The 13,977-nt window shown below is 49.1% G+C and overlaps 1 protein-coding gene and 1 long non-coding RNA gene across 2 annotated transcripts in view; one reads left to right on the top strand and one right to left on the bottom strand.

Annotated features, from left to right (window-relative positions):
- The window catches only part of LOC306908488 (NACHT, LRR and PYD domains-containing protein 3-like), a 316,456-nt gene that overhangs the window by 254,936 nt on the left and 47,543 nt on the right, over window positions 1-13,977 (top strand). The gene's annotated exons all lie outside the window — the stretch shown is intronic.
- LOC306908506 lies at window positions 135-1,707 on the bottom strand. Its single transcript, XR_013788017.1, has 3 exons — window positions 1,583-1,707; window positions 434-552; window positions 135-245 (listed from the first exon to the last, which is right to left on the bottom strand). It is a non-coding gene; the product is annotated as an uncharacterized lncRNA (long non-coding RNA).

The following is a 13,977-nucleotide window of genomic DNA, read 5'->3' as shown; positions in this document are numbered from 1 at the left end:
TAGACACACAACTGACCTCAGGTGAGTCTGATCTCTTCTGATGAACTGATCTGTAACAATAAACACAATATTAAACATCAGATGTTTGATAACTCACGATTGGTAATACAAATAAAATGACAGAACTGTTGTACCTCTGATCAGGTGATGTGTCTTTAAATGTCATTGGTTCATCCATAGATGCATCACTCTTCATAGACACACAACTGACCTCAGGTGAGTCTGATCTCTTCTGATGAACTGATCTGTGTAACAAAGTAAATTATTATTTTTATGTAAATTATTCGTTCCTTCCTTGTCATTCCTTATTAAAAAAATGCAGAAGATTAATAATTATATTAGTATTAAGATTTAATTGTGCTTTTGATATAATTTGGCATAATCATATGTAATGTAAATTTAAACTAAATATTTATATCTTTAATTAGAATACCCGAATCCTGGAGAATAATCTCCATCTCTGAGTGTTTGTGACTCATCCATGAATCATTCAGTCACATCGGTCTGATCTTCATGAATGAATCTGATCACCTCCACTGACTCTGAATGGATCTGATAAATCACATTTTAACACAACAGTATTATTATTAATATGTTTTTTTGTGAAATTGCCAGTAAATCAGCACAAAAGATTATATTAATATGAAGGTTATAAAATAAGAATGAATAAAAACAAATAAATTCTGTGAGGGAAATTCATTTACTTAATTTTTGCAATCCTTTTTCGGTAACACTTTACAATAACAGGGCGTGAATTATCATGTACTAATTCCCGAATTAATAATTACTTGACTATGAACTAATGATGAGTTAAGACATGTATTAATCAAGAACTAATGAAGAAATAACTTCTGCATTGAGGGGCTATCTATAGTTTTCAGTCACGTGACCCCTGGGCTGGTGGGCAAGAAAGCGGCTGTTTACATTGAGCTCTTCATTTTCCTTCAGTTTCAACACACGAATATTTAAATCACCTCACAACAGAAGAAAAACTAAGATATGAACACAAACTGCATAACGTTATGAGATTCATATATACAGCAAGCATTAACCGCCGATGTGTTTTAATGACAGATTCCTGTCAGAGCTCCACTGATGTGAACATCTATTCTGTGGAGAATCCATCGGGACGTTTATGGCACAACATTCCTTCTTTCTGTGTTTTCTTTCTCGGACAGAATTCTGCACAAGCATAGCTCAGGCCGGTCTCCTCAACGGTTGCTGCATTTTATTGCACAACAACTATTTGTTATTTAAGATAAACGACACAAATCACCAACTTTTAAACTTAAAGACAACAACGTGAGATTCCGTTGACCATCCCGCTGATGTTCCGCCAGAGGCGCTGCGACACTACAGTAGTGACGCCACCCTAAAAATAACAATAAAGCCTTAAACTGGACACATAACTGACTAACAGTAAATCCCAAACTATAATACAATGTTTTAGTCCTAGTCTGCGTTTTGTGCTAACGATAGCTGAACACTGTAGCTGTAGCTCTAGATACTCTGTGGCCTTACAAAGATAAACGCCTCAATAACAGTTTTCAAGCCAATAAAAGATCATGAACTCGACACTTACCTCGATTAAAATGTTATTAGATACTCAAAAGATCCCATCAGAGTTAAAAGCGACTTTACACGTTATAATAAAACACTTTAATACTCAAGATAACTTTACCTGTTTTGAACAGGTGTGTATAAAATGGACGCCGGGAGAGAGTCACGTGATGTACTGCGCTCACTCTTTCGCTTTCGATTTTGTTCAAATAAACAAATAAAAATGTTCAAAATACGTCAAAATTTCATAAACACATCTAAATTAAGATTCAAATGAATGATATTGTGTGTAGCTTACGTGTACAGTATGTATACTGTTTCTAGTTAATTTATCTGTTTAACTTTTATGGACGCCTCTTTCACTCTCGTTTCTGTAAAAAAAAAGTAAAATCAAGTGGCTGCAGTACAGGGCGGTGCTACATATGGGGGAGGGGCTAAATGTTGAGCTCCGCTCCCTACGCGTCTCATTGGTTAGCAGGCGGGGTTATTTTTAGTGCGGCCTTCATGTGTCGCTCTGCCCATAACTCTTCCCATTGGTTACAAGGAAATGACGTAGAAACCAGGAACTGAGGTTAAAAACATTGTTTTGCGACTTATTTCGGTGCCGTTCAGACCGATTGTAATATAAACTCTGTTTTTTTATAAAATAGTATGATACAACTCTTAATGCAATGAAAGTTACCTTAGGGGAAATGGTTCATTCAAATGTACGTTTGTCTTTCTACTACTTGTAGGTTGATTTTGATTCACTTTTAACTTCTCCTTTGCGAAAACGACATACATTATAAGTTTAGTTTATAATGATGCTTTTACTTCATATAGTATGGTTAGAATATGATTACCGTAGCAGTTTGTGGTTCTCCTTCAAATTATATTGTGGTGTTTTAAAAAGTCTTTGTTTACAGTTTGTTTCTCATTGTTCATTTAGCAACATATTTTTTTAATAATTGTATTATTATTCATTATTCAAATTAATGTATCATTTATTAGCCTACTTCTTTTATTACTGTTGTGTAATCCGGGGATTTTTAGAACCAGAAGGTATCAAGAGAGCATTTTAGAGAAATATAAAGAAAAATGATAAATGACAAAAGTCTAAGTGAAACTGATTACCGTTTCATATAAATGTGTAAATTTTTCTTTCTAAGTGAAGAAAAAACCTTTCTAACAAAAAATTTAAATTGTTTAACCTTATTCCAATAACAACAAATTATTAATTATTGTAAATTCATGTATATTGTTCACAGACAAAAAATAAACTACTTATTTACATACACAATGCTATCTTAAAATATACTACAACATATGCATATGTCACCAACATAAAAAACAACAACGATATACTACATACATTACATTTTCTTGTGTGTATTCTTGTTTTCGCTTGCACACACACACAATTACTTGCACGTAAAACAGCTGTCTGGATCCTCTATATGCTGTCATACAAACCTTGCAGGACAACCCATTGCCAACAATAATAATAAAATGTTGCACTTGCTGCATTCCTTAACTTCAAAGGGAACCTATAATTAGGCCTCGAGACTTATTGATTTAGCATTTAGAGGGTTTTACATCTGAACTCTTCAATTGTTTATCAATAACAAGTTCATTATACATTATAAGGTTAAACCTTATTGAAAATCTGCCCAAATACAGACCGTAAACACACCGTGAGGCTAGATATAGCGGAAGTGATGCATACTGAGGATTCAAAGGACTTTTTAAGTTAATACGATGCTTTATAGGTAACCAGTGCAAGGTTGACAGAACCGGGCTAAGAACTCGAGCTGCCGCATTTTGGACCAGTTGGATATTCCATATTGTTCACTACAATATAGGGTTAAGTGTTTTCTCTTGCTCTGCCTTGGACGACTAGGAAATCAACCGAATCTAGGTCCCCACCCCAGTAAAATGAATCCCTATACTTTTGTCGAAGTATGTTTTTCTCTGTCTTGATTGTTTATGTTTTTTCTTTTAGTGACGACTGGTGAGGAGAAGGATCCAATACTCAAAATATACACGTGTGACGAGTCACCCCTGGCGCAATCAGTGTTGCCATGGAGACAGAGGAAATTAGAGCGGCACACCTGCCGATTGTTACCACCTGCAGCTACTTCTCAGAGGCTTTAAAAGCTGCTCACATGAGAAGGAGGGTGAGCAACGTCTTCTTATGGTATGGCCATAGTGCGACTGACTTTCTTGTTTCTGCAGGAACGGACGATTAAACGACCGGCAGGAACGCGCCGCCACGAACCCGGAAGTAGACACCCGCAGGATCGCTCCTCTACAAACCCGGAAGTAGACACCCGCAGGATCGCTCCTCTACAAACCCGGAAGTAGACACCCGCAGGATCGCTCCTCTACAAACCCGGAAGTAGACACCCGCAGGATCGCTCCTCTACAAACCCGGAAGTAGACACCCGCAGGATCGCTCCTCTACAAACCTGGAAGTAGACACCAGGACAACTAAACCACTGGAACTGGACACTTACCTCATTATCCTCTTGTCTCCCTCGGGTTTGTCAATAAAAGATCCCCTTCGGGGTGGAATAGTGCATTCTCGTGTACGTGTTGTCCCTTCGCCGATCACATCTGGTGGAGAATGCGGGCATAGTGACGAAGCTACGACACGTACCGAGTCAATAATCTCTCCTTATTCTATCCTACAGGACACCTGTTTGCTCTCTCTCTCTCCTCCGGGCTACCATGGAGGAAATTATCCATCGACTGGCTGAGGTGGTGACACGACAGCAACGCTTCTCAGAGCAGTTAGCCGTCCGTCAACAAAGCACCGACCAAGCCCTGGAAATGCTGAGAGACGCCGCTGCTGCACGAGTGCCTTTGCCGGATGCAAGGACCACCGCCCACCAGCTATTGACCAAACTCACCGCACAAGATGACATCGAGGCATACCTCCATACCTTCGAGGTTGTGGCCACGCGAGAGATGTGGGACAGAGCTGAGTGGGCAAGAATACTGGCCCCACTCCTGACCGGAGAAGCCCAACGGGCGTATTTCGCTCTACAACCCCCGGCCAGTGAGGAATACGACACCCTAAAACAGGAGATCCTCGCCAGGATTGGTTTGTCCCCTGTCAACGCCGCTCAACAATTCCAACAGTGGACTTATGATGAGCAGGTGCCGGTCAGAGCCCAGGCCGCCCAATTAACTCGGCTGGGTCATCTCTGGCTACTAACCGGGGACCCCTCAGCCCTCCAGGTAGCCGAACGAGTGGTGGTCGACCGACTATTACGCACCCTGCCACGACGGTATAGGACGTCGGTCAGCATGCGTGGTCCCACCAATGTCCGCGAGGTCATTGAGGCGGTGGAATTAGCCGAAGCCACAGCAGCCCGGGAGGTAGGAGAGAGAGCAATGGTTCCACCCCGGAGGGTAAACCCGGTATGGCGACCGCCGGAGGGCACCTCAAGGCCAGTACATAGACCACCAGCCTCTACGCCCATGGATGAGCCAATGCCCACGGAGCCGGGCTCTACCGGACCCCCAGCCTGGCTGGCGGGCTGTGCGGTACACCAAACAGTACCATCCGGGGCCCCACGGCGGACGGTCCAGGTGGATGGACGTGCTGTTACCGCTACCTTGGACTCCGGCAGCTCTGTAACCCTGGTCCAGCCCGGGATAGTCCGACCTCGCAGCGGTGGTAAGTCCTCCATCCCAATCACCTGTGTCCATGGAGATACCCGAAGTGTGCCAGCCCGGCAGGTGATGGTGGCAGCCGGGCCGGGTTCTTGGATGTTGGAGATCGGGATTGTGGATGATCTGCCGGTGCCGATGTTGCTAGGGCGCGATTGGCCGGGATTTGACCAGCTGTTGGCTAACACCATGCAGACATCCCGCCGCGGGGGCCGACTTCGGAAGACGAGGCCCCAAAGAGGACAGAGACCACGGCCCGTCATGATGGCAACGGAGAGTGAACAGGAGGGTGAGTCCCAGAACCCTAATGTGTTTTCCAACCTCTTCCAGCAGGTGACCGGAGGAGGTTCGTTCGGACAGGAACAACGGGAAGATGCACGGCTGCGAAACTGTTGGGGTCAGGCTAGAGTCGTCGACGGAAAAGATTGCCAGCCTGCCCCGCACCCCCTCCCATATTTCATGGTCAAGCAGGGTCTTTTGTACTGTGCCGCGTTAAGGCGGGGGGAGACAAAACTCCTGCTGGTGGTCCCCAAGACCAAGACTGAGACGGTCCTAGAGTTGGCACATACCCACCCCATGGCGGGACATCTGGCAGCCGCGAACACAACACAACGCATCCGCGACCGTTTTCACTGGCCTGGTCTCGACGCGGAGGTGAAGAGGTTCTGTCAAAGCTGCCCTACTTGCCAACAGAAATCGCCCCAGCGTCCTCCCCCCAGCCCGCTCATCCCACTTCCAGTGATTGAGGTGCCCTTCGAGCGCATAGGGATGGACCTGGTAGGGCCGCTGCCGAAGTCTGCTCGGGGCCACGAATACATCTTGGTTATTGTGGATTATGCGACCCGATACCCAGAAGCCCTGCCCCTACGAAAGGCCACCGCCAAGGCAATTGCCAAGGAACTCTTTCTGATGTTCAGCCGAGTGGGTATCCCCACAGAGGTCCTGACTGACCAGGGAACCCCGTTCATGTCCCGGCTGATGGCGGACCTCTGCCACCTACTCAAAGTTAAACAGCTCAGGACATCAGTGTACCACCCTCAGACAGACGGATTGGTTGAACGCTTTAATCAGACCTTGAAGAGGATGCTTCGCCGAGTGGTGGCAGAGGACGGGCGCGACTGGGACCTCCTGCTGCCTTATGTGCTCTTCGGCATTCGGGAAGTGCCCCAGGCGTCTATGGGTTTTACACCGTTTGAGCTCCTCTTCGGCCGGCAACCCCGCGGACTCCTGGACGTTGCCCGGGACGCCTGGGAACAACAGCCAGCACCACATCGCAGCGTGATAGAACACGTACAACAAATGCGGTCCCGAATAGACCGAGTGATGCCCCTGGTCAAGGAACACCTCGTTGAGGCCCAGCGCTCCCAGCAAAAATGGTATGACCGCCCCACTCAACCTAGAGAGTTCCAGCCAGGTGACAGAGTGTTGCTTCTGACCCCCACCACCACCTCGAAGTTCTTAGCCTCATGGAAAGGACTCTACACCGTGCTAGAAAGAGTGGGGCCGGTCAACTACCGCATCCGCCAGCCGGGGCGTCGACGGGAGGAACAGCTTTATCACATCAACATTCTGAAGAAGTGGGTCGCCTCCCCGACCCAGATGGCGGCGTTCGCTGCGGCGGAACCACCGGTGGTCCAGATGGGGGAACAGCTGTCCCCCATCCAGAAGAAAGACCTCCAGTCCCTGGTCAGTCAGTTCCAAGATGTATTCTCAGAAAAACCCGGGCAGACTCGGATAATACAACACGAGATCCGAACACCACCTGGAGTCGTTGTGAGGCAGCGGCCCTACCGGGTACCAGAGGCTCGTCGACTGGCTATAGAGGAGGAAATCAGTCGGATGAAAAAGCTTGGAGTGATAGAGCCCTCCCGTAGCCCATGGTCCAGTCCCATCGTGATGGTCCCTAAACCCGATGGCACTCTCCGCTTCTGCAACGACTTTCGACGGGTCAATGAGGTGTCCACCTTTGATGGATATCCAATGCCCCGAGTGGATGAGCTCCTGGACCGACTGGGGAAAGCTCGTTTCATCACTACGCTTGATCTTACAAAAGGTTACTGGCAGGTGCCCCTCTCTCCAGAGTCCCGTGAGAAGACCGCGTTCAGTACTCCATCAGGACACTGGCAATATACAGCGCTGCCATTCGGACTACATGGGGCACCGGCCACCTTCCAGCGGATGATGGACATTTTGCTGCGGCCCCATCAAGCCTACGCCGCAGCTTATATTGATGATCTGGTCATCCACTCTGGGACCTGGGACACCCACCTGGACAGGTTGCGGAGAGTGCTAATGGACCTCAGGAAGGCCGGCTTAACGGCAAATCCAAAAAAATGCCATCTCGGACTCGCCGAAGCCCAGTACTTGGGATACAGGGTCGGAGGAGGCGTGATCCAGCCCCAAATAAAGAAGGTTGAAGCCGTGCGGAACGCCCCCCGACCCCGAAACAAATCCCAGGTACGTGCCTTCCTGGGGCTTGCGGGGTACTATCGGTGCTTTATCCCCAACTTTTCATCCATAGCCAGTCCCCTGACCGACCTGACCTAGAAGGGGCAGCCAGACAACGTCAAGTGGACCCCTGAAACAGAGAACACATTCCAGGTCCTGAAGGAAGCCCTGGCGTCCTCGCCGGTACTACGTGCCCCTGACTTTGGCTGCCCCTTCACTCTCCAGACAGACGCATCAGACACCGGGCTGGGAGCAGTGCTTTCCCAGGAAAAGGGTGGAGTAGAACATCCTGTGGTGTATATTAGCCGAAAACTCACCCCAGCGGAAAGCCGGTACGCTACGGTGGAAAGGGAGGCCCTGGCAATAAAGTGGGCAGTCCTGGAGCTCAGGTACTATCTCCTAGGACGGAGTTTTTCCTTAGTGACAGATCACGCACCTCTACAATGGATGGCCAAAGCCAAGGACACCAATGCCAGAGTCACGAGGTGGTTCCTAGCACTCCAGGACTACCACTTCACTGTAAGACATCGGGCCGGGACCTTCCACGGCAACGCGGATGGTCTGTCTAGGTTATGGTCAGGGTGGACATTTTGGTCAGGTAGCACCCCCCCTCCCTCCCTACACCTCTCTCTGTCTCTTCACAGGACGTCCCACGGGAACAAGGCGACACTTAGGGGGGGGGGGAGTGTGACGAGTCACCCCTGGCGCAATCAGTGTTGCCATGGAGACAGAGGAAATTAGAGCGGCACACCTGCCGATTGTTACCACCTGCAGCTACTTCTCAGAGGCTTTAAAAGCTGCTCACAGGAGAAGGAGGGTGAGCAATGTCTTCTTATGGTATGGCCATAGTGCGACTGACTTTCTTGTTTCTGCAGGAACGGACGATTAAACGACCGGCAGGAACGCGCCGCCACGAACCCGGAAGTAGACACCCGCAGGATCGCTCCTCTACAAACCCGGAAGTAGACACCCGCAGGATCGCTCCTCTACAAACCCGGAAGTAGACACCAGGACAACTAAACCACTGGAACTGGACACTTACCTCATTATCCTCTTGTCTCCCTCGGGTTTGTCAATAAAAGATCCCCTTCGGGGTGGAATAGTGCATTCTCGTGTACGTGTTGTCCCTTCGCCGATCACAACATGGTAGCTTCTTAGAGGTTGATTACGTTTATTTTCCTTTTCCTGTCTCCCAGCCTACAAGACAGGAGGAATGTCCCTACTCCAAGGAGACAATAGACTTACAATTATAGAACAAAGCTGTCAAGCGGTACAGCACAGGCGTCACAGACAGGGAGAACCGCGGGGTTCAACAGCAGATACAGCCAGAGACAGAGGATACCTGGCGTCACACAGTTCCAAACAAGACAAGGCAGGGTTAGGTGAGTTTCTTACATAACATATCACAGACAAGACGGCTGAAGCAGTAGTTACGTATGACGCGAAGCAATAATCCGACAAGGAATCTAGCAGAGCAAACACAAGATAAAGGGAAGGCACTTAAGGGTAAAGTGAAAACAGGTGATCAACAAGTAAATCAGCGCGATCGCTGATTGCAATGATGAACAGGTGCATGAAGAGAGAGCGAGAAAGTGAAATACTAGAAAGCTAAAAAGTGGTGTGTGAATAAAAGAAAGGGAAGAGAAACCTGACTCATGACAGGACCCCTCCCGCAACGAGAGCCCCTAGGCGCTCGGGGAAGGAGCCTGACGGGACCGGTAGAAGTCATCAATAAGCGAGCGGTCCAGGACATCCCGGGCAGGGATCCACCGCCTCTCCTCAGGACCTTACCCCTCCCAGTCCACCAAAAACTGGTGACCACGCCCCCTAGCACGAACGTCGAGGAGTCTACGGACTCTGTAAATAGAGGGAGGAGGGGGAGCGGAGGGACGGGCAGGCGCACGAACAACGGGTTTAATGCAAGAAACGTGAAAAACTGGATGAACACGCCGCAACTGACCGGCCAGTCTGAGTTTAACAGCGACTGGACTGATGATCTTAACAATAGAAAAGGGTCCAATAAAACGAGGCATGAGCTTGCGCGAAGTCTCCTGAATAGGCAAATTGCGAGTGGACAACCACACTCTCTGTCCGCAAACATATCTAGGGGATCGAACTCTGCGGCGATTGGCGGCTCGACGAGTACGTTCCCTAGTTTGACATAAGGCAGATCTAACCCTCCTCCAGGTACGCTTGCATCTTTGCATAAAGACTTCGACGGACGGAACAGAGACCTGAGCCTCTTGCACGGAAAAAATAGGCGGCTTGTAACCAAGGCAACCCTCAAATGGGGATAACCCTGTAGCGGACGATGGGAGAGAATTATGGGCATATTCAGCCCAGGCCAACTGATCGCACCAAGAAGCCGGGTTCTGAGAGGAAAGACTACGCAACATGCGACCCAGAATCTGATTAGTCCTTTCGGCCTGCCCATTGGTCTGTGGATGGAATCCTGACGACAGACTGGGGGAAGCCCCTATCTGGCGACAGAACTCCCTCCAGAACACAGAAGTGAATTGAGGACCTCTGTCCGACACGATGTCTATAGGGAGGCCATGGATCTTGAAGACATGATCCACCATAATCTGGGCGGTCTCCCGAGCGGACGGTAACTTGGGAAGCGGAATAAAGTGTGCAGCCTTGGAAAAACGGTCAACGACGGTGAGAACGACCGTATTCCCAGCTGAGGGAGGGAGCCCGGTAATAAAATCCAACGCAATATGAGACCAGGGACGTGAAGGAACGGGGAGAGGTCTGAGAAGGCCCGCCGGAGGACAGTTACTAGACTTGGTCTGAGCGCAGATAGGACAAGCCGCAACAAAACGCCGAATATCGCGCTCGCGAGTGGGCCACTAAAATCTCTGATGAATAGCCGCTAGCGTACCTCTTACACCAGGGTGAGCGACTAATTTAGAGGAATGACCCCAGCGAAGAACCGTAGTACGAGCAGTCACAGGTACAAACAAAACTCCCTCAGGAGCGCGAGGTGGTCTCTTGGTGTTCGAAAGAGCACGCTTAACCTTTTGTTCCACCCTCCAGACGGCTGCCCCGACCACACAGTGCTGAGGTAAAATCACCTCGTCGGTTGAGGACCCCGCCGAGAGATCGAATTGCCGAGAAAGAGCGTCAGGCTTTTGGTTCTTGGAACCAGGTCTAAAAGAAATGGAAAAGTCAAAACGATCGAAAAATAATGCCCAACGAGCCTGACGAGCGTTAAGGCGTTTAGCAGAGCGAATGTACTCCAAATTGCGGTGATCCGTCCAGACAATAAATGGTACACGGCTCCTTCAAGCCAGTGTCGCCACTCACCAAGCGCCAGACGGATCGCCAAGAGTTCACGGTTACCCACGTCGTAGTTGCGCTCCGCAGTCGAAAGACGATGGGAATAAAACGCGCACGGGTGGACCTTATCATCCTGGGAGCGTTGCGACAAGATAGCCCCTACCCCAACATCGGAGGCGTCAACCTCAACTATAAACTGCCGTTTAGGATCAGAAGTGGTCAGGATGGGCGCAGAGGTAAAGAGCCTCTTTAGACGGTCAAACGCATCCTGAGCAGCTTCTGACCAAGCAAACCTGGTCTTGGACGAGGTGAGCGCAGTAAGGGGGGCGGCAACCTGGCCAAAGTTCCGAATAAAGCGCCGGTAAAAATTTGCAAACCCCAGAAACCTCTGAAGCGCAACCCTAGAATCAGGGACAGCCCAATCTAGAACCGCTCTAACCTTCTCAGGGTCCATACTAATCCCCTCCGTAGAAACAACCGAACCGAGAAAGGTTACTGATTGGGTGTGAAAGACGCATTTCTCAGCTTTAACGAATAAGCGATTCTCCAATAAGCGCTGCAGGACACGGCGAACATGTTGAACGTGCACTTGGAGAGATGGAGAAAAAATTAAGATGTCATCCAAGTAGACGAACACGAAAACGTTTAGCATGTCCCTTAAGACATCGTTTATTAATGCTTGAAAAACAGCGGGGGCGTTGACTAACCCGAAAGGCAGAACCCGATATTCAAAGTGACCGACAGGCGTGTTGAACGCTGTCTTCCACTCGTCTCCCTCCTTGATGCGCACCAAATGGTAAGCGTTGCGCAAGTCTAACCTAGTAAAAATCCTTGCGCCCTGTAAGATCTCGAAAGCCGACGACATAAGAGGCAAGGGATAACGGTTCTTGACTGTTATGTCGTTCAGCCCACGATAGTCGATACAAGGACGCAACGACCCATCTTTCCTTTTTTACAAAGAAAAACCCAGCGCCGGCGGGGGACGAAGAGGGAGCAATAAGACCCGCGTTGAGAGACTCTGTGAGATATCTCTCCAGCGCTTCTCGTTCGGGTGCCGAAAGAGAGTACAGTCTACCGCGGGGAGGTGTGGTGCCAGGGAGGAGCTCGATGGAACAGTCGTATGGACGGTGAGGCGGTAAGGACACCGCCCGCGATCGACTGAAAACCGCCCGCAGATCATGGTACTCCTCCGGGACTCCAGACAAATCATTATCCTCTTCCTGAAACAGAGAAACAGAAGGCACAGGAGAAATAGCGGAAACCAGACAATTTACATGACACGATAACTTCCATGAATAAATAGACCCCTTAACCCAGTCAATCTGAGGATTATGCTGGATAAGCCAGGGATGACCTAAAACAATGGGGGTAAAGGGAGATTGAAAAACAAAAAAAAAAACTGTCTCTTGATGATTGCCGGAAACAGTGAGACTAACCGGACTGGTGATGCGAAGAACTGAAGTGAGCTCTCTGCCATCCAGAGCAACGACAGAGGTAACATCCTTTAAATCAACAATGGGAATCTTGTGTTCACATGCCCACCTCTCATCGATAAAATTACCCTCCGCACCAGAGTCAATGAGAGCAAGTCCAGCCCATCGTAGAACAGCAGAGATTGTGGTTCGAGACCTGGGTGATGAGGAGATTACAGAAGCGCTCACCAGTATTCCTCCGTCTACTAGCGAGCTCTGGCTTTTAAACTGCAGGATGAAGCAAAGTGACCAGCCGTACCACAGTAAAGGCAGGAATTCGCCGCTGTCGTTCCTCCGAAGAGATGCGCACGCCCCCCAGCTGCATGGGCTCGGCCTCAAACAGGTTCTGGCCAGGAGTAGTTACAGGAGGAAGGGTCTCACGTGGTGTGGAATAGGGGGGACGAACTCGACGCCTCTGCTCGAAGCACTTGTCCAGACGGATGGCCAGATCGATGAGCTGATCGAGCCGAGCAGGCGACCCCCGCGCGTAGATCTCCTCCTTAAGGTCTAAATTCAACCCCTCTAGAAAGCGAGCTGTTAGTGCAGGCTCATTCCACTCACTTGTAGTAGCTAGAGTCCGAAACTCTATAGCGAAATCAGCTACCGATCTCCTGCCTTGACGTAGAACAGTTAGAAGACGTGAGGCCTCACTGCCGAAGACAGACCTATCAAAGACCTTGACCATCTCCTCCTTGAAAAGAGTGTATCCGCTACAGCAAGCAGACTTCGCCTCCCAAACCGAGGTACCCCACTCGCGTGCTCGTCCCGTGAGGAGAGAGAGAACATAAGCAACTCGCGCATGATCCTCTGCATACGTCTGGGGCTGAAGAGAGAAGACAACCTCACATTGTATGAGAAAAGCTCTGCACTCCGTAGGCTCACCGGCATAACAGGAGGGATTGTTAATTCGCGGCTCAGGAAGCAGCTGGCGGCTGTGAGAAGTGGCAGGCTCCTGGTGTAAAAGACGTAACCGGGCCGACAGATCAGACACCTGAGCAGAGAGACTCCCAACGGCCTGAAGAGCGGCGGCCAACTCCTCGTCATGTCTACCAAGCATAGCTCCCTGGATCTCGATCGCCGCCCGAACGGGCATTTCCTCTGCTGGATCCATGTGGGGTCGGATTATTCTGTCACACGATAAAGAGGAATCCAAAGGCAGAGATGATAATTAACAGTCTTTAATGAATGAACAAACAAAGGCAGTCTGTCGTAGAATCACACAGCACTGGAGAAAAATAAAACAAAAAGGAGATCCGACTCCCGTCTCGGCGGATATGGAACAAAGCTGTCAAGCGGTACAGCACAGGCGTCACAGACAGGGAGAACCGGGGGGTTCAACAGCAGATACAGCCAGAGACAGAGGATACCTGGCGTCAGACAGTTCCAAACAAGACAAGGCAGGGTTAGGTGAGTTTCTTAAATAACATATCACAGACAAGACGGCTGAAGCAGTAGTTACGTATGACGTGAAGCAATAATCCGACAAGGAATCTAGCAGAGCAAACACAAGATAAAGGGAAGGCACTTAAGGGTAAAGTGAAAACAGGTGATCAACAAG

Source organism: Barbatula barbatula, assembly GCF_947034865.1.
Source record: "Barbatula barbatula genome assembly, chromosome: 19".
In the NCBI taxonomy this organism is placed as follows: domain Eukaryota; kingdom Metazoa; phylum Chordata; class Actinopteri; order Cypriniformes; family Nemacheilidae; genus Barbatula; species Barbatula barbatula.
This window is presented reverse-complemented; position numbering and strand designations above follow the sequence as displayed.